Source organism: Hyla sarda, chromosome 8 (assembly GCF_029499605.1).
Source record: "Hyla sarda isolate aHylSar1 chromosome 8, aHylSar1.hap1, whole genome shotgun sequence".
NCBI classification, from domain to species: Eukaryota; Metazoa; Chordata; class Amphibia; order Anura; family Hylidae; genus Hyla; species Hyla sarda.
This window is the reverse complement of record NC_079196.1, coordinates 116649704-116677590: the sequence shown is the minus strand read 5'-3', so window position 1 is coordinate 116677590 and position 27887 is coordinate 116649704. Positions and strand designations below refer to the sequence as shown.

At 43.4% G+C, this 27887-nt stretch overlaps 16 pseudogenes; all 16 read right to left on the bottom strand.

Annotated features, from left to right (window-relative positions):
- Positions 1–107: 107 nt before the first annotated feature.
- LOC130289032 (U2 spliceosomal RNA) lies at positions 108–371 on the bottom strand (annotated as a pseudogene).
- A 1473-nt stretch (positions 372–1844) lies between these two features.
- LOC130289181 (U2 spliceosomal RNA) lies at positions 1845–2111 on the bottom strand (annotated as a pseudogene).
- A 1478-nt stretch (positions 2112–3589) lies between these two features.
- LOC130289131 (U2 spliceosomal RNA) lies at positions 3590–3854 on the bottom strand (annotated as a pseudogene).
- Positions 3855–5325: 1471 nt separating this feature from the next.
- On the bottom strand, positions 5326–5590 carry LOC130288228 (U2 spliceosomal RNA; annotated as a pseudogene).
- A 1482-nt stretch (positions 5591–7072) lies between these two features.
- Positions 7073–7337, bottom strand: LOC130288473 (U2 spliceosomal RNA; annotated as a pseudogene).
- A 1476-nt stretch (positions 7338–8813) lies between these two features.
- Positions 8814–9078, bottom strand: LOC130289129 (U2 spliceosomal RNA; annotated as a pseudogene).
- Positions 9079–10547: 1469 nt separating this feature from the next.
- LOC130289031 (U2 spliceosomal RNA) lies at positions 10548–10811 on the bottom strand (annotated as a pseudogene).
- Positions 10812–12283: 1472 nt separating this feature from the next.
- Positions 12284–12547, bottom strand: LOC130289648 (U2 spliceosomal RNA; annotated as a pseudogene).
- Positions 12548–14017: 1470 nt separating this feature from the next.
- On the bottom strand, positions 14018–14281 carry LOC130288812 (U2 spliceosomal RNA; annotated as a pseudogene).
- A 1463-nt stretch (positions 14282–15744) lies between these two features.
- LOC130289030 (U2 spliceosomal RNA) lies at positions 15745–16008 on the bottom strand (annotated as a pseudogene).
- A 1482-nt stretch (positions 16009–17490) lies between these two features.
- On the bottom strand, positions 17491–17755 carry LOC130289128 (U2 spliceosomal RNA; annotated as a pseudogene).
- Positions 17756–19227: 1472 nt separating this feature from the next.
- Positions 19228–19492, bottom strand: LOC130289127 (U2 spliceosomal RNA; annotated as a pseudogene).
- Positions 19493–20973: 1481 nt separating this feature from the next.
- On the bottom strand, positions 20974–21240 carry LOC130289180 (U2 spliceosomal RNA; annotated as a pseudogene).
- Positions 21241–22717: 1477 nt separating this feature from the next.
- On the bottom strand, positions 22718–22981 carry LOC130289075 (U2 spliceosomal RNA; annotated as a pseudogene).
- Positions 22982–24452: 1471 nt separating this feature from the next.
- Positions 24453–24716, bottom strand: LOC130289029 (U2 spliceosomal RNA; annotated as a pseudogene).
- A 1486-nt stretch (positions 24717–26202) lies between these two features.
- On the bottom strand, positions 26203–26466 carry LOC130289084 (U2 spliceosomal RNA; annotated as a pseudogene).
- Between the last annotated feature and the right edge of the window lie 1421 nt (positions 26467–27887).

Sequence of the window (27887 nt, the reverse complement as noted above, 5' to 3'; positions counted from 1 at the left end):
TTCATAAACCAGTCAGTGCAACTCATCATTTTGGTCTCCAATTCTCAAACTCAAATTCTCACCCACGGAGGATTAAATGAGAATCTTTCTTGTTTAACACTGGAATGGGGTGGTGCACTGTTCACTACCCGAATATACTGCCACATCGGGTCAATGCATAGGGCGACAGAAGCAAGCTTCCAAATCAGCTCCCTTTCTCAAAAATCCATTTAATTTATGGTCCCCAGATAGGGAACGTATGTATCAGTATGTGCTCACAAGTCACCCAAGTGCAAGTATTCACACAAAAAAAAACGTGCCTCAGGATGCGATCTGTCGCAAGATCCTTTCTTTTTTTACACTTGATCTAAGCCAAAAGGCCTAGAGGGGATAACCGGGAAAGGGGTGGACCCAACCATGTCCCCTTCATGAGCACTCACATTACTCATAGGAATGGAAGGAAGGCTGGCAGCCAACCAGCCTCCCATACACTCTCTGGGTGGGTGGCAGTCAGCCACCCATACATACATACAGCACAGGCTAAACCCACATCATCACTTAAAAAAAGGACAGGCGACCATTGCACTCTGATGGAGCATTTAGCAATGCAATCCATAGCCTGGCTTTTGCCTGAACCCCCATCACTCCTCCTCTTGCATATAAGACAATATTTCAGATCTGCATATGAAAACAACACGCCTACCTTTGTTGCACATAGCTGCCTGCCTGTCTCTAGTTACCCCACTGGCTGTAGCTGCGTCCCTTCCGACATGGAATAACACCAACTGTAACGATAAACTGAAAATTAACAGTATAAACCTGCATCATTTTGGACTCTGGTATTTGCTGAATCCGGGTGACCTGACAATCGATGGTGGTGCCGCTGGTGATTCTGGCCTTCTTGGAATCTGTTGGGCCTATGTGTTAGCTCACACATCACTTGGGTATCCATGGTAACTACCACAACATGGTCATCTGCAGTTTACATCTAGCCCGTGGCATTGAATGGCATTTTAAAAGTGCTAAGGGTCCTGGTGCAATAATCCTCCCATGAGGATCAGCCTCAACGGCTTTGTAGATTGCACTCATGTCAGCAACTCCATATACATTTTTTTTTCTTCATGCTTCTTTCTTCATCCTTTTTTCTTTCTGTCATTCAGACTTTCATTCATTCGATCTCTCTCACTCACTTGCTTTAACTCATTTGTTCTCACTCACTCACTCACTCACTCAATCACTCACTCACTCATTCACTCTCACTCACTCTCACTCTCTCACTCACTCGCTCACTAAGTCAGTCTCTCTCTCTCTCTCTCTTTTTCTTTTTATATATATTTTTTTCCGTCTTCTTCTTCTTCTTCTTCTTCTTCTTCAGACCCTGTCATAGCACTAATGCCTTTCCAATACCACCAGCAGATGGAGACACTCCATTGCAACATTGGTTGTGAGCAGCAGTTTCTAAAAACAAATGCCTCATGGCGGATTTCCCATCCATCAATGGATGGTAAATTTTGTTTTTATCATTCACTGACCACAGATACCAATGCATGGTCAAGCAACAGCAATGACACACCCTTGTGTATAGGCATGAGACCCTCACGTCATTTAACAGGATTCAGCACCACCCACAAGACAGCTACCTGTCATGTCATGTCAAACCTGCACAGGTGTGCTAGATTATTATTATTTAGTTTTATTTTATTTTTTTACACCAATCAGTGTGCAAACATGGTCATTAAAACGCTAAATGAATAGACGTTCATAAACCAGTCAGTGCAACTCATCATTTTGGTCTCCAATTCTCAAACTCAAATTCTCACCCACGGAGGATTAAATGAGAATCTTTCTTGTTTAACACTGGAATGGGGTGGTGCACTGTTCACTACCCGAATATACTGCCACATCGGGTCAATGCATAGGGCGACAGAAGCAAGCTTCCAAATCAGCTCCCTTTCTCAAAAATCCATTTAATTTATGGTCCCCAGATAGGGAACGTATGTATCAGTATGTGCTCACAAGTCACCCAAGTGCAAGTATTCACACAAAAAAAAAAAACGTGCCTCAGGATGCGATCTGTCGCAAGATCCTTTCTTTTTTTACACTTGATCTAAGCCAAAAGGCCTAGAGGGGATAACCGGGAAAGGGGTGGACCCAACCATGTCCCCTTCATGAGCACTCACATTACTCATAGGAATGGAAGGAAGGCTGGCAGCCAACCAGCCTCCCATACACTCTCTGGGTGGGTGGCAGTCAGCCACCCATACATACATACAGCACAGGCTAAACCCACATCATCACTTAAAAAAAGGACAGGCGACCATTGCACTCTGATGGAGCATTTAGCAATGCAATCCATAGCCTGGCTTTTGCCTGAACCCCCATCACTCCTCCTCTTGCATATAAGACAATATTTCAGATCTGCATATGAAAACAACACGCCTACCTTTGTTGCACATAGCTGCCTGCCTGTCTCTAGTTACCCCACTGGCTGTAGCTGCGTCCCTTCCGACATGGAATAACACCAACTGTAACGATAAACTGAAAATTAACAGTATAAACCTGCATCATTTTGGACTCTGGTATTTGCTGAATCCGGGTGACCTGACAATCGATGGTGGTGCCGCTGGTGATTCTGGCCTTCTTGGAATCTGTTGGGCCTATGTGTTAGCTCACACATCACTTGGGTATCCATGGTAACTACCACAACATGGTCATCTGCAGTTTACATCTAGCCCGTGGCATTGAATGGCATTTTAAAAGTGCTAAGGGTCCTGGTGCAATAATCCTCCCATGAGGATCAGCCTCAACGGCTTTGTAGATTGCACTCATGTCAGCAACTCCATATACATTTTTTTTTCTTCATGCTTCTTTCTTCATCCTTTTTTCTTTCTGTCATTCAGACTTTCATTCATTCGATCTCTCTCACTCACTTGCTTTAACTCATTTGTTCTCACTCACTCACTCACTCACTCAATCACTCACTCATTCACTCTCACTCACTCTCACTCTCTCACTCACTCGCTCACTAAGTCAGTCTCTCTCTCTCTCTCTCTTTTTCTTTTTATATATATTTTTTTCCGTCTTCTTCTTCTTCTTCTTCTTCTTCTTCTTCTTCTTCAGACCCTGTCATAGCACTAATGCCTTTCCAATACCACCAGCAGATGGAGACACTCCATTGCAACATTGGTTGTGAGCAGCAGTTTCTAAAAACAAATGCCTCATGGCGGATTTCCCATCCATCAATGGATGGTAAATTTTGTTTTTATCATTCACTGACCACAGATACCAATGCATGGTCAAGCAACAGCAATGACACACCCTTGTGTATAGGCATTAGACCCTCACGTCATTTAACAGGATTCAGCACCACCCACAAGACAGCTACCTGTCATGTCATGTCAAACCTGCACAGGTGTGCTAGATTATTATTATTTAGTTTTATTTTATTTTTTTACACCAATCAGTGTGCAAACATGGTCATTAAAACGCTAAATGAATAGACGTTCATAAACCAGTCAGTGCAACTCATCATTTTGGTCTCCAATTCTCAAACTCAAATTCTCACCCACGGAGGATTAAATGAGAATCTTTCTTGTTTAACACTGGAATGGGGTGGTGCACTGTTCACTACCCGAATATACTGCCACATCGGGTCAATGCATAGGGCGACAGAAGCAAGCTTCCAAATCAGCTCCCTTTCTCAAAAATCCATTTAATTTATGGTCCCCAGATAGGGAACGTATGTATCAGTATGTGCTCACAAGTCACCCAAGTGCAAGTATTCACACAAAAAAAAAACGTGCCTCAGGATGCGATCTGTCGCAAGATCCTTTCTTTTTTTACACTTGATCTAAGCCAAAAGGCCTAGAGGGGATAACCGGGAAAGGGGTGGACCCAACCATGTCCCCTTCATGAGCACTCACATTACTCATAGGAATGGAAGGAAGGCTGGCAGCCAACCAGCCTCCCATACACTCTCTGGGTGGGTGGCAGTCAGCCACCCATACATACATACAGCACAGGCTAAACCCACATCATCACTTAAAAAAAGGACAGGCGACCATTGCACTCTGATGGAGCATTTAGCAATGCAATCCATAGCCTGGCTTTTGCCTGAACCCCCATCACTCCTTCTCTTGCATATAAGACAATATTTCAGATCTGCATATGAAAACAACACGCCTACCTTTGTTGCACATAGCTGCCTGCCTGTCTCTAGTTACCCCACTGGCTGTAGCTGCGTCCCTTCCGACATGGAATAACACCAACTGTAACGATAAACTGAAAATTAACAGTATAAACCTGCATCATTTTGGACTCTGGTATTTGCTGAATCCGGGTGACCTGACAATCGATGGTGGTGCCGCTGGTGATTCTGGCCTTCTTGGAATCTGTTGGGCCTATGTGTTAGCTCACACATCACTTGGGTATCCATGGTAACTACCACAACATGGTCATCTGCAGTTTACATCTAGCCCGTGGCATTGAATGGCATTTTAAAAGTGCTAAGGGTCCTGGTGCAATAATCCTCCCATGAGGATCAGCCTCAACGGCTTTGTAGATTGCACTCATGTCAGCAACTCCATATACATTTTTTTTTCTTCATGCTTCTTTCTTCATCCTTTTTTCTTTCTGTCATTCAGACTTTCATTCATTCGATCTCTCTCACTCACTTGCTTTAACTCATTTGTTCTCACTCACTCACTCACTCACTCAATCACTCACTCACTCATTCACTCTCACTCACTCTCACTCTCTCACTCACTCGCTCACTAAGTCAGTCTCTCTCTCTCTCTCTCTCTCTTTTTCTTTTTATATATATTTTTTTCCGTCTTCTTCTTCTTCTTCTTCTTCAGACCCTGTCATAGCACTAATGCCTTTCCAATACCACCAGCAGATGGAGACACTCCATTGCAACATTGGTTGTGAGCAGCAGTTTCTAAAAACAAATGCCTCATGGCGGATTTCCCATCCATCAATGGATGGTAAATTTTGTTTTTATCATTCACTGACCACAGATACCAATGCATGGTCAAGCAACAGCAATGACACACCCTTGTGTATAGGCATGAGACCCTCACGTCATTTAACAGGATTCAGCACCACCCACAAGACAGCTACCTGTCATGTCATGTCAAACCTGCACAGGTGTGCTAGATTATTATTATTTAGTTTTATTTTATTTTTTTACACCAATCAGTGTGCAAACATGGTCATTAAAACGCTAAATGAATAGACGTTCATAAACCAGTCAGTGCAACTCATCATTTTGGTCTCCAATTCTCAAACTCAAATTCTCACCCACGGAGGATTAAATGAGAATCTTTCTTGTTTAACACTGGAATGGGGTGGTGCACTGTTCACTACCCGAAGATACTGCCACATCGGGTCAATGCATAGGGCGACAGAAGCAAGCTTCCAATTCAGCTCCCTTTCTCAAAAATCCATTTAATTTATGGTCCCCAGATAGGGAACGTATGTATCAGTATGTGCTCACAAGTCACCCAAGTGCAAGTATTCACACAAAAAAAAAACGTGCCTCAGGATGCGATCTGTCGCAAGATCCTTTCTTTTTTTACACTTGATCTAAGCCAAAAGGCCTAGAGGGGATAACCGGGAAAGGGGTGGACCCAACCATGTCCCCTTCATGAGCACTCACATTACTCATAGGAATGGAAGGAAGGCTGGCAGCCAACCAGCCTCCCATACACTCTCTGGGTGGGTGGCAGTCAGCCACCCATACATACATACAGCACAGGCTAAACCCACATCATCACTTAAAAAAAGGACAGGCGACCATTGCACTCTGATGGAGCATTTAGCAATGCAATCCATAGCCTGGCTTTTGCCTGAACCCCCATCACTCCTCCTCTTGCATATAAGACAATATTTCAGATCTGCATATGAAAACAACACGCCTACCTTTGTTGCACATAGCTGCCTGCCTGTCTCTAGTTACCCCACTGGCTGTAGCTGCGTCCCTTCCGACATGGAATAACACCAACTGTAACGATAAACTGAAAATTAACAGTATAAACCTGCATCATTTTGGACTCTGGTATTTGCTGAATCCGGGTGACCTGACAATCGATGGTGGTGCCGCTGGTGATTCTGGCCTTCTTGGAATCTGTTGGGCCTATGTGTTAGCTCACACATCACTTGGGTATCCATGGTAACTACCACAACATGGTCATCTGCAGTTTACATCTAGCCCGTGGCATTGAATGGCATTTTAAAAGTGCTAAGGGTCCTGGTGCAATAATCCTCCCATGAGGATCAGCCTCAACGGCTTTGTAGATTGCACTCATGTCAGCAACTCCATATACATTTTTTTTTCTTCATGCTTCTTTCTTCATCCTTTTTTCTTTCTGTCATTCAGACTTTCATTCATTCGATCTCTCTCACTCACTTGCTTTAACTCATTTGTTCTCACTCACTCACTCACTCAATCACTCACTCACTCATTCACTCTCACTCACTCTCACTCTCTCACTCACTCGCTCACTAAGTCAGTCTCTCTCTCTCTCTCTTTTTCTTTTTATATATATATTTTTCCGTCTTCTTCTTCTTCTTCTTCTTCTTCTTCTTCTTCTTCTTCTTCAGACCCTGTCATAGCACTAATGCCTTTCCAATACCACCAGCAGATGGAGACACTCCATTGCAACATTGGTTGTGAGCAGCAGTTTCTAAAAACAAATGCCTCATGGCGGATTTCCCATCCATCAATGGATGGTAAATTTTGTTTTTATCATTCACTGACCACAGATACCAATGCATGGTCAAGCAACAGCAATGACACACCCTTGTGTATAGGCATGAGACCCTCACGTCATTTAACAGGATTCAGCACCACCCACAAGACAGCTACCTGTCATGTCATGTCAAACCTGCACAGGTGTGCTAGATTATTATTATTTAGTTTTATTTTATTTTTTTACACCAATCAGTGTGCAAACATGGTCATTAAAACGCTAAATGAATAGACGTTCATAAACCAGTCAGTGCAACTCATCATTTTGGTCTCCAATTCTCAAACTCAAATTCTCACCCACGGAGGATTAAATGAGAATCTTTCTTGTTTAACACTGGAATGGGGTGGTGCACTGTTCACTACCCGAAGATACTGCCACATCGGGTCAATGCATAGGGCGACAGAAGCAAGCTTCCAATTCAGCTCCCTTTCTCAAAAATCCATTTAATTTATGGTCCCCAGATAGGGAACTTATGTATCAGTATGTGCTCACAAGTCACCCAAGTGCAAGTATTCACACAAAAAAAAAACGTGCCTCAGGATGCGATCTGTCGCAAGATCCTTTCTTTTTTTACACTTGATCTAAGCCAAAAGGCCTAGAGGGGATAACCGGGAAAGGGGTGGACCCAACCATGTCCCCTTCATGAGCACTCACATTACTCATAGGAATGGAAGGAAGGCTGGCAGCCAACCAGCCTCCCATACACTCTCTGGGTGGGTGGCAGTCAGCCACCCATACATACATACAGCACAGGCTAAACCCACATCATCACTTAAAAAAAGGACAGGCGACCATTGCACTCTGATGGAGCATTTAGCAATGCAATCCATAGCCTGGCTTTTGCCTGAACCCCCATCACTCCTCCTCTTGCATATAAGACAATATTTCAGATCTGCATATGAAAACAACACGCCTACCTTTGTTGCACATAGCTGCCTGCCTGTCTCTAGTTACCCCACTGGCTGTAGCTGCGTCCCTTCCGACATGGAATAACACCAACTGTAACGATAAACTGAAAATTAACAGTATAAACCTGCATCATTTTGGACTCTGGTATTTGCTGAATCCGGGTGACCTGACAATCGATGGTGGTGCCGCTGGTGATTCTGGCCTTCTTGGAATCTGTTGGGCCTATGTGTTAGCTCACACATCACTTGGGTATCCATGGTAACTACCACAACATGGTCATCTGCAGTTTACATCTAGCCCGTGGCATTGAATGGCATTTTAAAAGTGCTAAGGGTCCTGGTGCAATAATCCTCCCATGAGGATCAGCCTCAACGGCTTTGTAGATTGCACTCATGTCAGCAACTCCATATACATTTTTTTTTCTTCATGCTTCTTTCTTCATCCTTTTTTCTTTCTGTCATTCAGACTTTCATTCATTCGATCTCTCTCACTCACTTGCTTTAACTCATTTGTTCTCACTCACTCACTCACTCAATCACTCACTCACTCATTCACTCTCACTCACTCTCACTCTCTCACTCACTCGCTCACTAAGTCAGTCTCTCTCTCTCTCTCTTTTTCTTTTTATATATATATTTTTCCGTCTTCTTCTTCTTCTTCTTCTTCTTCTTCTTCTTCTTCAGACCCTGTCATAGCACTAATGCCTTTCCAATACCACCAGCAGATGGAGACACTCCATTGCAACATTGGTTGTGAGCAGCAGTTTCTAAAAACAAATGCCTCATGGCGGATTTCCCATCCATCAATGGATGGTAAATTTTGTTTTTATCATTCACTGACCACAGATACCAATGCATGGTCAAGCAACAGCAATGACACACCCTTGTGTATAGGCATGAGACCCTCACGTCATTTAACAGGATTCAGCACCACCCACAAGACAGCTACCTGTCATGTCATGTCAAACCTGCACAGGTGTGCTAGATTATTATTATTTAGTTTTATTTTATTTTTTTACACCAATCAGTGTGCAAACATGGTCATTAAAACGCTAAATGAATAGACGTTCATAAACCAGTCAGTGCAACTCATCATTTTGGTCTCCAATTCTCAAACTCAAATTCTCACCCACGGAGGATTAAATGAGAATCTTTCTTGTTTAACACTGGAATGGGGTGGTGCACTGTTCACTACCCGAATATACTGCCACATCGGGTCAATGCATAGGGCGACAGAAGCAAGCTTCCAAATCAGCTCCCTTTCTCAAAAATCCATTTAATTTATGGTCCCCAGATAGGGAACGTATGTATCAGTATGTGCTCACAAGTCACCCAAGTGCAAGTATTCACACAAAAAAAAAACGTGCCTCAGGATGCGATCTGTCGCAAGATCCTTTCTTTTTTTACACTTGATCTAAGCCAAAAGGCCTAGAGGGGATAACCGGGAAAGGGGTGGACCCAACCATGTCCCCTTCATGAGCACTCACATTACTCATAGGAATGGAAGGAAGGCTGGCAGCCAACCAGCCTCCCATACACTCTCTGGGTGGGTGGCAGTCAGCCACCCATACATACATACAGCACAGGCTAAACCCACATCATCACTTAAAAAAAGGACAGGCGACCATTGCACTCTGATGGAGCATTTAGCAATGCAATCCATAGCCTGGCTTTTGCCTGAACCCCCATCACTCCTCCTCTTGCATATAAGACAATATTTCAGATCTGCATATGAAAACAACACGCCTACCTTTGTTGCACATAGCTGCCTGCCTGTCTCTAGTTACCCCACTGGCTGTAGCTGCGTCCCTTCCGACATGGAATAACACCAACTGTAACGATAAACTGAAAATTAACAGTATAAACCTGCATCATTTTGGACTCTGGTATTTGCTGAATCCGGGTGACCTGACAATCGATGGTGGTGCCGCTGGTGATTCTGGCCTTCTTGGAATCTGTTGGGCCTATGTGTTAGCTCACACATCACTTGGGTATCCATGGTAACTACCACAACATGGTCATCTGCAGTTTACATCTAGCCCGTGGCATTGAATGGCATTTTAAAAGTGCTAAGGGTCCTGGTGCAATAATCCTCCCATGAGGATCAGCCTCAACGGCTTTGTAGATTGCACTCATGTCAGCAACTCCATATACATTTTTTTTTCTTCATGCTTCTTTCTTCATCCTTTTTTCTTTCTGTCATTCAGACTTTCATTCATTCGATCTCTCTCACTCACTTGCTTTAACTCATTTGTTCTCACTCACTCACTCACTCACTCAATCACTCACTCACTCATTCACTCTCACTCACTCTCACTCTCTCACTCACTCGCTCACTAAGTCAGTCTCTCTCTCTCTCTTTTTCTTTTTATATATATTTTTTTCCGTCTTCTTCTTCTTCTTCTTCTTCTTCTTCAGACCCTGTCATAGCACTAATGCCTTTCCAATACCACCAGCAGATGGAGACACTCCATTGCAACATTGGTTGTGAGCAGCAGTTTCTAAAAACAAATGCCTCATGGCGGATTTCCCATCCATCAATGGATGGTAAATTTTGTTTTTATCATTCACTGACCACAGATACCAATGCATGGTCAAGCAACAGCAATGACACACCCTTGTGTATAGGCATGAGACCCTCACGTCATTTAACAGGATTCAGCACCACCCACAAGACAGCTACCTGTCATGTCATGTCAAACCTGCACAGGTGTGCTAGATTATTATTATTTAGTTTTATTTTATTTTTTTACACCAATCAGTGTGCAAACATGGTCATTAAAACGCTAAATGAATAGACGTTCATAAACCAGTCAGTGCAACTCATCATTTTGGTCTCCAATTCTCAAACTCAAATTCTCACCCACGGAGGATTAAATGAGAATCTTTCTTGTTTAACACTGGAATGGGGTGGTGCACTGTTCACTACCCGAATATACTGCCACATCGGGTCAATGCATAGGGCGACAGAAGCAAGCTTCCAAATCAGCTCCCTTTCTCAAAAATCCATTTAATTTATGGTCCCCAGATAGGGAACGTATGTATCAGTATGTGCTCACAAGTCACCCAAGTGCAAGTATTCACACAAAAAAAAACGTGCCTCAGGATGCGATCTGTCGCAAGATCCTTTCTTTTTTTACACTTGATCTAAGCCAAAAGGCCTAGAGGGGATAACCGGGAAAGGGGTGGACCCAACCATGTCCCCTTCATGAGCACTCACATTACTCATAGGAATGGAAGGAAGGCTGGCAGCCAACCAGCCTCCCATACACTCTCTGGGTGGGTGGCAGTCAGCCACCCATACATACATACATACAGCACAGGCTAAACCCACATCATCACTTAAAAAAAGGACAGGCGACCATTGCACTCTGATGGAGCATTTAGCAATGCAATCCATAGCCTGGCTTTTGCCTGAACCCCCATCACTCCTCCTCTTGCATATAAGACAATATTTCAGATCTGCATATGAAAACAACACGCCTACCTTTGTTGCACATAGCTGCCTGCCTGTCTCTAGTTACCCCACTGGCTGTAGCTGCGTCCCTTCCGACATGGAATAACACCAACTGTAACGATAAACTGAAAATTAACAGTATAAACCTGCATCATTTTGGACTCTGGTATTTGCTGAATCCGGGTGACCTGACAATCGATGGTGGTGCCGCTGGTGATTCTGGCCTTCTTGGAATCTGTTGGGCCTATGTGTTAGCTCACACATCACTTGGGTATCCATGGTAACTACCACAACATGGTCATCTGCAGTTTACATCTAGCCCGTGGCATTGAATGGCATTTTAAAAGTGCTAAGGGTCCTGGTGCAATAATCCTCCCATGAGGATCAGCCTCAACGGCTTTGTAGATTGTACTCATGTCAGCAACTCCATATACATTTTTTTTTCTTCATGCTTCTTTCTTCATCCTTTTTTCTTTCTGTCATTCAGACTTTCATTCATTCGATCTCTCTCACTCACTTGCTTTAACTCATTTGTTCTCACTCACTCACTCACTCAATCACTCACTCACTCATTCACTCTCACTCACTCTCACTCTCTCACTCACTCGCTCACTAAGTCAGTCTCTCTCTCTCTCTCTCTCTTTTTCTTTTTATATATATTTTTTTCCGTCTTCTTCTTCTTCTTCTTCTTCTTCAGACCCTGTCATAGCACTAATGCCTTTCCAATACCACCAGCAGATGGAGACACTCCATTGCAACATTGGTTGTGAGCAGCAGTTTCTAAAAACAAATGCCTCATGGCGGATTTCCCATCCATCAATGGATGGTAAATTTTGTTTTTATCATTCACTGACCACAGATACCAATGCATGGTCAAGCAACAGCAATGACACACCCTTGTGTATAGGCATGAGACCCTCACGTCATTTAACAGGATTCAGCACCACCCACAAGACAGCTACCTGTCATGTCATGTCAAACCTGCACAGGTGTGCTAGATTATTATTATTTAGTTTTATTTTATTTTTTTACACCAATCAGTGTGCAAACATGGTCATTAAAACGCTAAATGAATAGACGTTCATAAACCAGTCAGTGCAACTCATCATTTTGGTCTCCAATTCTCAAACTCAAATTCTCACCCACGGAGGATTAAATGAGAATCTTTCTTGTTTAACACTGGAATGGGGTGGTGCACTGTTCACTACCCGAATATACTGCCACATCGGGTCAATGCATAGGGCGACAGAAGCAAGCTTCCAAATCAGCTCCCTTTCTCAAAAATCCATTTAATTTATGGTCCCCAGATAGGGAACGTATGTATCAGTATGTGCTCACAAGTCACCCAAGTGCAAGTATTCACACAAAAAAAAACGTGCCTCAGGATGCGATCTGTCGCAAGATCCTTTCTTTTTTTAAACTTGATCTAAGCCAAAAGGCCTAGAGGGGATAACCGGGAAAGGGGTGGACCCAACCATGTCCCCTTCATGAGCACTCACATTACTCATAGGAATGGAAGGAAGGCTGGCAGCCAACCAGCCTCCCATACACTCTCTGGGTGGGTGGCAGTCAGCCACCCATACATACATACAGCACAGGCTAAACCCACATCATCACTTCAAAAAAGGACAGGCGACCATTGCACTCTGATGGAGCATTTAGCAATGCAATCCATAGCCTGGCTTTTGCCTGAACCCCCATCACTCCTCCTCTTGCATATAAGACAATATTTCAGATCTGCATATGAAAACAACACGCCTACCTTTGTTGCACATAGCTGCCTGCCTGTCTTTAGTTACCCCACTGGCTGTAGCTGCGTCCCTTCCGACATGGAATAACACCAACTGTAACGATAAACTGAAAATTAACAGTATAAACCTGCATCATTTTGGACTCTGGTATTTGCTGAATCCGGGTGACCTGACAATCGATGGTGGTGCCGCTGGTGATTCTGGCCTTCTTGGAATCTGTTGGGCCTATGTGTTAGCTCACACATCACTTGGGTATCCATGGTAACTACCACAACATGGTCATCTGCAGTTTACATCTAGCCCGTGGCATTGAATGGCATTTTAAAAGTGCTAAGGGTCCTGGTGCAATAATCCTCCCATGAGGATCAGCCTCAACGGCTTTGTAGATTGCACTCATGTCAGCAACTCCATATACATTTTTTTTTCTTCATGCTTCTTTCTTCATCCTTTTTTCTTTCTGTCATTCAGACTTTCATTCATTCGATCTCTCTCACTCACTTGCTTTAACTCATTTGTTCTCACTCACTCACTCACTCACTCAATCACTCACTCACTCATTCACTCTCACTCACTCTCACTCTCTCACTCACTCGCTCACTAAGTCAGTCTCTCTCTCTCTCTCTCTTTTTCTTTTTATATATATTTTTTTCCGTCTTCTTCTTCTTCTTCTTCTTCTTCAGACCCTGTCATAGCACTAATGTCTTTCCAATACCACCAGCAGATGGAGACACTCCATTGCAACATTGGTTGTGAGCAGCAGTTTCTAAAAACAAATGCCTCATGGCGGATTTCCCATCCATCAATGGATGGTAAATTTTGTTTTTATCTTTCACTGACCACAGATACCAATGCATGGTCAAGCAACAGCAATGACACACCCTTGTGTATAGGCATGAGACCCTCACGTCATTTAACAGGATTCAGCACCACCCACAAGACAGCTACCTGTCATGTCATGTCAAACCTGCACAGGTGTGCTAGATTATTATTATTTAGTTTTATTTTATTTTTTTACACCAATCAGTGTGCAAACATGGTCATTAAAACGCTAAATGAATAGACGTTCATAAACCAGTCAGTGCAACTCATCATTTTGGTCTCCAATTCTCAAACTCAAATTCTCACCCACGGAGGATTAAATGAGAATCTTTCTTGTTTAACACTGGAATGGGGTGGTGCACTGTTCACTACCCGAATATACTGCCACATCGGGTCAATGCATAGGGCAACAGAAGCAAGCTTCCAAATCAGCTCCCTTTCTCAAAAATCCATTTAATTTATGGTCCCCAGATAGGGAACGTATGTATCAGTATGTGCTCACAAGTCACCCAAGTGCAAGTATTCACACAAAAAAAAACGTGCCTCAGGATGCAATCTGTTGCAAGATCCTTTCTTTTTTTACACTTGATCTAAGCCAAAAGGCCTAGAGGGGATAACCAGGAAAGGGGTGGACCCAACCATGTCCCCTTCATGAGCACTCACATTACTCATAGGAATGGAAGGAAGGCTGGCAGCCAACCAGCCTCCCATACACTCTCTGGGTGGGTGGCAGTCAGCCACCCATACATACATACAGCACAGGCTAAACCCACATCATCACTTAAAAAAAGGACAGGCGACCATTGCACTCTGATGGAGCATTTAGCAATGCAATCCATAGCCTGGCTTTTGCCTGAACCCCCATCACTCCTCCTCTTGCATATAAGACAATATTTCAGATCTGCATATGAAAACAACACGCCTACCTTTGTTGCACATAGCTGCCTGCCTGTCTCTAGTTACCCCACTGGCTGTAGCTGCGTCCCTTCCGACATGGAATAACACCAACTGTAACGATAAACTGAAAATTAACAGTATAAACCTGCATCATTTTGGACTCTGGTATTTGCTGAATCCGGGTGACCTGACAATCGATGGTGGTGCCGCTGGTGATTCTGGCCTTCTTGGAATCTGTTGGGCCTATGTGTTAGCTCACACATCACTTGGGTATCCATGGTAACTACCACAACATGGTCATCTGCAGTTTACATCTAGCCCGTGGCATTGAATGGCATTTTAAAAGTGCTAAGGGTCCTGGTGCAATAATCCTCCCATGAGGATCAGCCTCAACGGCTTTGTAGATTGCACTCATGTCAGCAACTCCATATACATTTTTTTTTCTTCATGCTTCTTTCTTCATCCTTTTTTCTTTCTGTCATTCAGACTTTCATTCATTCGATCTCTCTCACTAACTTGCTTTAACTCATTTGTTCTCACTCACTCACTCACTCAATCACTCACTCACTCATTCACTCTCACTCACTCTCACTCTCTCACTCACTCGCTCACTAAGTCAGTCTCTCTCTCTCTCTCTCTTTTTCTTTTTATATATATTTTTTTCCGTCTTCTTCTTCTTCTTCTTCTTCAGACCCTGTCATAGCACTAATGCCTTTCCAATACCACCAGCAGATGGAGACACTCCATTGCAACATTGGTTGTGAGCAGCAGTTTCTAAAAACAAATGCCTCATGGCGGATTTCCCATCCATCAATGGATGGTAAATTTTGTTTTTATCATTCACTGACCACAGATACCAATGCATGGTCAAGCAACAGCAATGACACACCCTTGTGTATAGGCATGAGACCCTCACGTCATTTAACAGGATTCAGCACCACCCACAAGACAGCTACCTGTCATGTCATGTCAAACCTGCACAGGTGTGCTAGATTATTATTATTTAGTTTTATTTTATTTTTTTACACCAATCAGTGTGCAAACATGGTCATTAAAACGCTAAATGAATAGACGTTCATAAACCAGTCAGTGCAACTCATCATTTTGGTCTCCAATTCTCAAACTCAAATTCTCACCCACGGAGGATTAAATGAGAATCTTTCTTGTTTAACACTGGAATGGGGTGGTGCACTGTTCACTACCCGAATATACTGCCACATCGGGTCAATGCATAGGGCGACAGAAGCAAGCTTCCAAATCAGCTCCCTTTCTCAAAAATCCATTTAATTTATGGTCCCCAGATAGGGAACGTATGTATCAGTATGTGCTCACAAGTCACCCAAGTGCAAGTATTCACACAAAAAAAAACGTGCCTCAGGATGCGATCTGTCGCAAGATCCTTTCTTTTTTTACACTTGATCTAAGCCAAAAGGCCTAGAGGGGATAACCGGGAAAGGGGTGGACCCAACCATGTCCCCTTCATGAGCACTCACATTACTCATAGGAATGTAAGGAAGGCTGGCAGCCAACCAGCCTCCCATACACTCTCTGGGTGGGTGGCAGTCAGCCACCCATACATACATACAGCACAGGCTAAACCCACATCATCACTTAAAAAAAGGACAGGCGACCATTGCACTCTGATGGAGCATTTAGCAATGCAATCCATAGCCTGGCTTTTGCCTGAACCCCCATCACTCCTCCTCTTGCATATAAGACAATATTTCAGATCTGCATATGAAAACAACACGCCTACCTTTGTTGCACATAGCTGCCTGCCTGTCTCTAGTTACGCCACTGGCTGTAGCTGCGTCCCTTCCGACATGGAATAACACCAACTGTAACGATAAACTGAAAATTAACAGTATAAACCTGCATCATTTTGGACTCTGGTATTTGCTGAATCCGGGTGACCTGACAATCGATGGTGGTGCCGCTGGTGATTCTGGCCTTCTTGGAATCTGTTGGGCCTATGTGTTAGCTCACACATCACTTGGGTATCCATGGTAACTACCACAACATGGTCATCTGCAGTTTACATCTAGCCCGTGGCATTGAATGGCATTTTAAAAGTGCTAAGGGTCCTGGTGCAATAATCCTCCCATGAGGATCAGCCTCAACGGCTTTGTAGATTGCACTCATGTCAGCAACTCCATATACATTTTTTTTTCTTCATGCTTCTTTCTTCATCCTTTTTTCTTTCTGTCATTCAGACTTTCATTCATTCGATCTCTCTCACTCACTTGCTTTAACTCATTTGTTCTCACTCACTCACTCACTCAATCACTCACTCACTCATTCACTCTCACTCACTCTCACTCTCTCACTCACTCGCTCACTAAGTCAGTCTCTCTCTCTCTCTCTTTTTCTTTTTATATATATATTTTTCCGTCTTCTTCTTCTTCTTCTTCTTCTTCTTCTTCTTCTTCTTCTTCAGACCCTGTCATAGCACTAATGCCTTTCCAATACCACCAGCAGATGGAGACACTCCATTGCAACATTGGTTGTGAGCAGCAGTTTCTAAAAACAAATGCCTCATGGCGGATTTCCCATCCATCAATGGATGGTAAATTTTGTTTTTATCATTCACTGACCACAGATACCAATGCATGGTCAAGCAACAGCAATGACACACCCTTGTGTATAGGCATGAGACCCTCACGTCATTTAACAGGATTCAGCACCACCCACAAGACAGCTACCTGTCATGTCATGTCAAACCTGCACAGGTGTGCTAGATTATTATTATTTAGTTTTATTTTATTTTTTTACACCAATCAGTGTGCAAACATGGTCATTAAAACGCTAAATGAATAGACGTTCATAAACCAGTCAGTGCAACTCATCATTTTGGTCTCCAATTCTCAAACTCAAATTCTCACCCACGGAGGATTAAATGAGAATCTTTCTTGTTTAACACTGGAATGGGGTGGTGCACTGTTCACTACCCGAATATACTGCCACATCGGGTCAATGCATAGGGCGACAGAAGCAAGCTTCCAAATCAGCTCCCTTTCTCAAAAATCCATTTAATTTATGGTCCCCAGATAGGGAACGTATGTATCAGTATGTGCTCACAAGTCACCCAAGTGCAAGTATTCACACAAAAAAAAAACGTGCCTCAGGATGCGATCTGTCGCAAGATCCTTTCTTTTTTTACACTTGATCTAAGCCAAAAGGCCTAGAGGGGATAACCGGGAAAGGGGTGGACCCAACCATGTCCCCTTCATGAGCACTCACATTACTCATAGGAATGGAAGGAAGGCTGGCAGCCAACCAGCCTCCCATACACTCTCTGGGTGGGTGGCAGTCAGCCACCCATACATACATACAGCACAGGCTAAACCCACATCATCACTTAAAAAACGGACAGGCGACCATTGCACTCTGATGGAGCATTTAGCAATGCAATCCATAGCCTGGCTTTTGCCTGAACCCCCATCACTCCTCCTCTTGCATATAAGACAATATTTCAGATCTGCATATGAAAACAACACGCCTACCTTTGTTGCACATAGCTGCCTGCCTGTCTCTAGTTACCCCACTGGCTGTAGCTGCGTCCCTTCCGACATGGAATAACACCAACTGTAACGATAAACTGAAAATTAACAGTATAAACCTGCATCATTTTGGACTCTGGTATTTGCTGAATCCGGGTGACCTGACAATCGATGGTGGTGCCGCTGGTGATTCTGGCCTTCTTGGAATCTGTTGGGCCTATGTGTTAGCTCACACATCACTTGGGTATCCATGGTAACTACCACAACATGGTCATCTGCAGTTTACATCTAGCCCGTGGCATTGAATGGCATTTTAAAAGTGCTAAGGGTCCTGGTGCAATAATCCTCCCATGAGGATCAGCCTCAACGGCTTTGTAGATTGCACTCATGTCAGCAACTCCATATACATTTTTTTTTCTTCATGCTTCTTTCTTCATCCTTTTTTCTTTCTGTCATTCAGACTTTCATTCATTCGATCTCTCTCACTCACTTGCTTTAACTCATTTGTTCTCACTCACTCACTCACTCAATCACTCACTCACTCATTCACTCTCACTCACTCTCACTCTCTCACTCACTCGCTCACTAAGTCAGTCTCTCTCTCTCTCTCTCTTTTTCTTTTTATATATATTTTTTTCCGTCTTCTTCTTCTTCTTCTTCTTCTTCTTCTTCAGACCCTGTCATAGCACTAATGCCTTTCCAATACCACCAGCAGATGGAGACACTCCATTGCAACATTGGTTGTGAGCAGCAGTTTCTAAAAACAAATGCCTCATGGCGGATTTCCCATCCATCAATGGATGGTAAATTTTGTTTTTATCATTCACTGACCACAGATACCAATGCATGGTCAAGCAACAGCAATGACACACCCTTGTGTATAGGCATGAGACCCTCACGTCATTTAACAGGATTCAGCACCACCCACAAGACAGCTACCTGTCATGTCATGTCAAACCTGCACAGGTGTGCTAGATTATTATTATTTAGTTTTATTTTATTTTTTTACACCAATCAGTGTGCAAACATGGTCATTAAAACGCTAAATGAATAGACGTTCATAAACCAGTCAGTGCAACTCATCATTTTGGTCTCCAATTCTCAAACTCAAATTCTCACCCACGGAGGATTAAATGAGAATCTTTCTTGTTTAACACTGGAATGGGGTGGTGCACTGTTCACTACCCGAATATACTGCCACATCGGGTCAATGCATAGGGCGACAGAAGCAAGCTTCCAAATCAGCTCCCTTTCTCAAAAATCCATTTAATTTATGGTCCCCAGATAGGGAACGTATGTATCAGTATGTGCTCACAAGTCACCCAAGTGCAAGTATTCACACAAAAAAAAAACGTGCCTCAGGATGCGATCTGTCGCAAGATCCTTTCTTTTTTTACACTTGATCTAAGCCAAAAGGCCTAGAGGGGATAACCGGGAAAGGGGTGGACCCAACCATGTCCCCTTCATGAGCACTCACATTACTCATAGGAATGGAAGGAAGGCTGGCAGCCAACCAGCCTCCCATACACTCTCTGGGTGGGTGGCAGTCAGCCACCCATACATACATACAGCACAGGCTAAACCCACATCATCACTTAAAAAAAGGACAGGCGACCATTGCACTCTGATGGAGCATTTAGCAATGCAATCCATAGCCTGGCTTTTGCCTGAACCCCCATCACTCCTCCTCTTGCATATAAGACAATATTTCAGATCTGCATATGAAAACAACACGCCTACCTTTGTTGCACATAGCTGCCTGCCTGTCTCTAGTTACCCCACTGGCTGTAGCTGCGTCCCTTCCGACATGGAATAACACCAACTGTAACGATAAACTGAAAATTAACAGTATAAACCTGCATCATTTTGGACTCTGGTATTTGCTGAATCCGGGTGACCTGACAATCGATGGTGGTGCCGCTGGTGATTCTGGCCTTCTTGGAATCTGTTGGGCCTATGTGTTAGCTCACACATCACTTGGGTATCCATGGTAACTACCACAACATGGTCATCTGCAGTTTACATCTAGCCCGTGGCATTGAATGGCATTTTAAAAGTGCTAAGGGTCCTGGTGCAATAATCCTCCCATGAGGATCAGCCTCAACGGCTTTGTAGATTGCACTCATGTCAGCAACTCCATATACATTTTTTTTTCTTCATGCTTCTTTCTTCATCCTTTTTTCTTTCTGTCATTCAGACTTTCATTCATTCGATCTCTCTCACTCACTTGCTTTAACTCATTTGTTCTCACTCACTCACTCACTCACTCAATCACTCACTCACTCATTCACTCTCACTCACTCTCACTCTCTCACTCACTCGCTCACTAAGTCAGTCTCTCTCTCTCTCTCTCTCTTTTTCTTTTTATATATATTTTTTTCCGTCTTCTTCTTCTTCTTCTTCTTCTTCTTCTTCAGACCCTGTCATAGCACTAATGCCTTTCCAATACCACCAGCAGATGGAGACACTCCATTGCAACATTGGTTGTGAGCAGCAGTTTCTAAAAACAAATGCCTCATGGCGGATTTCCCATCCATCAATGGATGGTAAATTTTGTTTTTATCATTCACTGACCACAGATACCAATGCATGGTCAAGAAACAGCAATGACACACCCTTGTGTATAGGCATGAGACCCTCACGTCATTTAACAGGATTCAGCACCACCCACAAGACAGCTACCTGTCATGTCATGTCAAACCTGCACAGGTGTGCTAGATTATTATTATTATTTAGTTTTATTTTATTTTTTTACACCAATCAGTGTGCAAACATGGTCATTAAAACGCTAAATGAATAGACGTTCATAAACCAGTCAGTGCAACTCATCATTTTGGTCTCCAATTCTCAAACTCAAATTCTCACCCACGGAGGATTAAATGAGAATCTTTCTTGTTTAACACTGGAATGGGGTGGTGCACTGTTCACTACCCGAATATACTGCCACATCGGGTCAATGCATAGGGCGACAGAAGCAAGCTTCCAAATCAGCTCCCTTTCTCAAAAATCCATTTAATTTATGGTCCCCAGATAGGGAACGTATGTATCAGTATGTGCTCACAAGTCACCCAAGTGCAAGTATTCACACAAAAAAAAAAAACGTGCCTCAGGATGCGATCTGTCGCAAGATCCTTTCTTTTTTTACACTTGATCTAAGCCAAAAGGCCTAGAGGGGATAACCGGGAAAGGGGTGGACCCAACCATGTCCCCTTCATGAGCACTCACATTACTCATAGGAATGGAAGGAAGGCTGGCAGCCAACCAGCCTCCCATACACTCTCTGGGTGGGTGGCAGTCAGCCACCCATACATACATACAGCACAGGCTAAACCCACATCATCACTTAAAAAACGGACAGGCGACCATTGCACTCTGATGGAGCATTTAGCAATGCAATCCATAGCCTGGCTTTTGCCTGAACCCCCATCACTCCTCCTCTTGCATATAAGACAATATTTCAGATCTGCATATGAAAACAACACGCCTACCTTTGTTGCACATAGCTGCCTGCCTGTCTCTAGTTACCCCACTGGCTGTAGCTGCGTCCCTTCCGACATGGAATAACACCAACTGTAACGATAAACTGAAAATTAACAGTATAAACCTGCATCATTTTGGACTCTGGTATTTGCTGAATCCGGGTGACCTGACAATCGATGGTGGTGCCGCTGGTGATTCTGGCCTTCTTGGAATCTGTTGGGCCTATGTGTTAGCTCACACATCACTTGGGTATCCATGGTAACTACCACAACATGGTCATCTGCAGTTTACATCTAGCCCGTGGCATTGAATGGCATTTTAAAAGTGCTAAGGGTCCTGGTGCAATAATCCTCCCATGAGGATCAGCCTCAACGGCTTTGTAGATTGCACTCATGTCAGCAACTCCATATACATTTTTTTTTCTTCATGCTTCTTTCTTCATCCTTTTTTCTTTCTGTCATTCAGACTTTCATTCATTCGATCTCTCTCACTCACTTGCTTTAACTCATTTGTTCTCACTCACTCACTCACTCACTCAATCACTCACTCACTCATTCACTCTCACTCACTCTCACTCTCTTACTCACTCGCTCACTAAGTCAGTCTCTCTCTCTCTCTCTCTCTCTTTTTCTTTTTATATATATTTTTTTCCGTCTTCTTCTTCTTCTTCTTCTTCTTCTTCAGACCCTGTCATAGCACTAATGCCTTTCCAATACCACCAGCAGATGGAGACACTCCATTGCAACATTGGTTGTGAGCAGCAGTTTCTAAAAACAAATGCCTCATGGCGGATTTCCCATCCATCAATGGATGGTAAATTTTGTTTTTATCATTCACTGACCACAGATACCAATGCATGGTCAAGCAACAGCAATGACACACCCTTGTGTATAGGCATGAGACCCTCACGTCATTTAACAGGATTCAGCACCACCCACAAGACAGCTACCTGTCATGTCATGTCAAACCTGCACAGGTGTGCTAGATTATTATTATTTAGTTTTATTTTATTTTTTTACACCAATCAGTGTGCAAACATGGTCATTAAAACGCTAAATGAATAGACGTTCATAAACCAGTCAGTGCAACTCATCATTTTGGTCTCCAATTCTCAAACTCAAATTCTCACCCACGGAGGATTAAATGAGAATCTTTCTTGTTTAACACTGGAATGGGGTGGTGCACTGTTCACTACCCGAATATACTGCCACATCGGGTCAATGCATAGGGCGACAGAAGCAAGCTTCCAAATCAGCTCCCTTTCTCAAAAATCCATTTAATTTATGGTCCCCAGATAGGGAACGTATGTATCAGTATGTGCTCACAAGTCACCCAAGTGCAAGTATTCACACAAAAAAAAACGTGCCTCAGGATGCGGTCTGTCGCAAGATCCTTTCTTTTTTTACACTTGATCTAAGCCAAAAGGCCTAGAGGGGATAACCGGGAAAGGGGTGGACCCAACCATGTCCCCTTCATGAGCACTCACATTACTCATAGGAATGGAAGGAAGGCTGGCAGCCAACCAGCCTCCCATACACTCTCTGGGTGGGTGGCAGTCAGCCACCCATACATACATACAGCACAGGCTAAACCCACATCATCACTTAAAAAAAGGACAGGCGACCATTGCACTCTGATGGAGCATTTAGCAATGCAATCCATAGCCTGGCTTTTGCCTGAACCCCCATCACTCCTCCTCTTGCATATAAGACAATATTTCAGATCTGCATATGAAAACAACACGCCTACCTTTGTTGCACATAGCTGCCTGCCTGTCTCTAGTTACCCCACTGGCTGTAGCTGCGTCCCTTCCGACATGGAATAACACCAACTGTAACGATAAACTGAAAATTAACAGTATAAACCTGCATCATTTTGGACTCTGGTATTTGCTGAATCCGGGTGACCTGACAATCGATGGTGGTGCCGCTGGTGATTCTGGCCTTCTTGGAATCTGTTGGGCCTATGTGTTAGCTCACACATCACTTGGGTATCCATGGTAACTACCACAACATGGTCATCTGCAGTTTACATCTAGCCCGTGGCATTGAATGGCATTTTAAAAGTGCTAAGGGTCCTGGTGCAATAATCCTCCCATGAGGATCAACCTCAACGGCTTTGTAGATTGCACTCATGTCAGCAACTCCATATACATTTTTTTTTCTTCATGCTTCTTTCTTCATCCTTTTTTCTTTCTGTCATTCAGACTTTCATTCATTCGATCTCTCTCACTCACTTGCTTTAACTCATTTGTTCTCACTCACTCACTCACTCAATCACTCACTCACTCATTCACTCTCACTCACTCTCACTCTCTCACTCACTCGCTCACTAAGTCAGTCTCTCTCTCTCTCTCTCTCTTTTTCTTTTTATATATATTTTTTTCCGTCTTCTTCTTCTTCTTCTTCTTCTTCTTCAGACCCTGTCATAGCACTAATGCCTTTCCAATACCACCAGCAGATGGAGACACTCCATTGCAACATTGGTTGTGAGCAGCAGTTTCTAAAAACAAATGCCTCATGGCGGATTTCCCATCCATCAATGGATGGTAAATTTTGTTTTTATCATTCACTGACCACAGATACCAATGCATGGTCAAGCAACAGCAATGACACACCCTTGTGTATAGGCATGAGACCCTCACGTCATTTAACAGGATTCAGCACCACCCACAAGACAGCTACCTGTCATGTCATGTCAAACCTGCACAGGTGTGCTAGATTATTATTATTTAGTTTTATTTTATTTTTTTACACCAATCAGTGTGCAAACATGGTCATTAAAACGCTAAATGAATAGACGTTCATAAACCAGTCAGTGCAACTCATCATTTTGGTCTCCAATTCTCAAACTCAAATTCTCACCCACGGAGGATTAAATGAGAATCTTTCTTGTTTAACACTGGAATGGGGTGGTGCACTGTTCACTACCCGAATATACTGCCACATCGGGTCAATGCATAGGGCGACAGAAGCAAGCTTCCAAATCAGCTCCCTTTCTCAAAAATCCATTTAATTTATGGTCCCCAGATAGGGAACGTATGTATCAGTATGTGCTCACAAGTCACCCAAGTGCAAGTATTCACACAAAAAAAAACGTGCCTCAGGATGCGATCTGTCGCAAGATCCTTTCTTTTTTTACACTTGATCTAAGCCAAAAGGCCTAGAGGGGATATCCGGGAAAGGGGTGGACCCAACCATGTCCCCTTCATGAGCACTCACATTACTCATAGGAATGGAAGGAAGGCTGGCAGCCAACCAGCCTCCCATACACTCTCTGGGTGGGTGGCAGTCAGCCACCCATACATACATACAGCACAGGCTAAACCCACATCATCACTTAAAAAAAGGACAGGCGACCATTGCACTCTGATGGAGCATTTAGCAATGCAATCCATAGCCTGGCTTTTGCCTGAACCCCCATCACTCCTCCTCTTGCATATAAGACAATATTTCAGATCTGCATATGAAAACAACACGCCTACCTTTGTTGCACATAGCTGCCTGCCTGTCTCTAGTTACCCCACTGGCTGTAGCTGCGTCCCTTCCGACATGGAATAACACCAACTGTAACGATAAACTGAAAATTAACAGTATAAACCTGCATCATTTTGGACTCTGGTATTTGCTGAATCCGGGTGACCTGACAATCGATGGTGGTGCCGCTGGTGATTCTGGCCTTCTTGGAATCTGTTGGGCCTATGTGTTAGCTCACACATCACTTGGGTATCCATGGTAACTACCACAACATGGTCATCTGCAGTTTACATCTAGCCCGTGGCATTGAATGGCATTTTAAAAGTGCTAAGGGTCCTGGTGCAATAATCCTCCCATGAGGATCAGCCTCAACGGCTTTGTAGATTGCACTCATGTCAGCAACTCCATATACATTTTTTTTTCTTCATGCTTCTTTCTTCATCCTTTTTTCTTTCTGTCATTCAGACTTTCATTCATTCGATCTCTCTCACTCACTTGCTTTAACTCATTTGTTCTCACTCACTCACTCACTCACTCAATCACTCACTCACTCATTCACTCTCACTCACTCTCACTCTCTCACTCTCTCACTCACTCGCTCACTAAGTCAGTCTCTCTCTCTCTCTCTCTCTTTTTCTTTTTATATATATTTTTTTCCGTCTTCTTCTTCTTCTTCTTCTTCTTCTTCTTCAGACCCTGTCATAGCACTAATGCCTTTCCAATACCACCAGCAGATGGAGACACTCCATTGCAACATTGGTTGTGAGCAGCAGTTTCTAAAAACAAATGCCTCATGGCGGATTTCCCATCCATCAATGGATGGTAAATTTTGTTTTTATCATTCACTGACCACAGATACCAATGCATGGTCAAGCAACAGCAATGACACACCCTTGTGTATAGGCATGAGACCCTCACGTCATTTAACAGGATTCAGCACCACCCACAAGACAGCTACCTGTCATGTCATGTCAAACCTGCACAGGTGTGCTAGATTATTATTATTTAGTTTTATTTTATTTTTTTACACCAATCAGTGTGCAAACATGGTCATTAAAACGCTAAATGAATAGACGTTCATAAACCAGTCAGTGCAACTCATCATTTTGGTCTCCAATTCTCAAACTCAAATTCTCACCCACGGAGGATTAAATGAGAATCTTTCTTGTTTAACACTGGAATGGGGTGGTGCACTGTTCACTACCCGAATATACTGCCACATCGGGTCAATGCATAGGGCGACAGAAGCAAGCTTCCAAATCAGCTCCCTTTCTCAAAAATCCATTTAATTTATGGTCCCCAGATAGGGAACGTATGTATCAGTATGTGCTCACAAGTCACCCAAGTGCAAGTATTCACACAAAAAAAAACGTGCCTCAGGATGCGATCTGTTGCAAGATCCTTTCTTTTTTTACACTTGATCTAAGCCAAAAGGCCTAGAGGGGATAACCGGGAAAGGGGTGGACCCAACCATGTCCCCTTCATGAGCACTCACATTACTCATAGGAATGGAAGGAAGGCTGGCAGCCAACCAGCCTCCCATACACTCTCTGGGTGGGTGGCAGTCAGCCACCCATACATACATACAGCACAGGCTAAACCCACATCATCACTTAAAAAAAGGACAGGCGACCATTGCACTCTGATGGAGCATTTAGCAATGCAATCCATAGCCTGGCTTTTGCCTGAACCCCCATCACTCCTCCTCTTGCATATAAGACAATATTTCAGATCTGCATATGAAAACAACACGCCTACCTTTGTTGCACATAGCTGCCTGCCTGTCTCTAGTTACCCCACTGGCTGTAGCTGCGTCCCTTCCGACATGGAATAACACCAACTGTAACGATAAACTGAAAATTAACAGTATAAACCTGCATCATTTTGGACTCTGGTATTTGCTGAATCCGGGTGACCTGACAATCGATGGTGGTGCCGCTGGTGATTCTGGCCTTCTTGGAATCTGTTGGGCCTATGTGTTAGCTCACACATCACTTGGGTATCCATGGTAACTACCACAACATGGTCATCTGCAGTTTACATCTAGCCCGTGGCATTGAATGGCATTTTAAAAGTGCTAAGGGTCCTGGTGCAATAATCCTCCCATGAGGATCAGCCTCAACGGCTTTGTAGATTGCACTCATGTCAGCAACTCCATATACATTTTTTTTTCTTCATGCTTCTTTCTTCATCCTTTTTTCTTTCTGTCATTCAGACTTTCATTCATTCGATCTCTCTCACTCACTTGCTTTAACTCATTTGTTCTCACTCACTCACTCAATCACTCACTCACTCATTCACTCTCACTCACTCTCACTCTCTCACTCACTCGCTCACTAAGTCAGTCTCTCTCTCTCTCTCTCTCTCTTTTTCTTTTTATATATATTTTTTTCCGTCTTCTTCTTCTTCTTCTTCTTCTTCTTCTTCAGACCCTGTCATAGCACTAATGCCTTTCCAATACCACCAGCAGATGGAGACACTCCATTGCAACATTGGTTGTGAGCAGCAGTTTCTAAAAACAAATGCCTCATGGCGGATTTCCCATCCATCAATGGATGGTAAATTTTGTTTTTATCATTCACTGACCACAGATACCAATGCATGGTCAAGCAACAGCAATGACACACCCTTGTGTATAGGCATGAGACCCTCACGTCATTTAACAGGATTCAGCACCACCCACAAGACAGCTACCTGTCATGTCATGTCAAACCTGCACAGGTGTGCTAGATTATTATTATTTAGTTTTATTTTATTTTTTACACCAATCAGTGTGCAAACATGTTCATTAAAACGCTAAATGAATAGACGTTCATAAACCAGTCAGTGCAACTCATCATTTTGGTCTCCAATTCTCAAACTCAAATT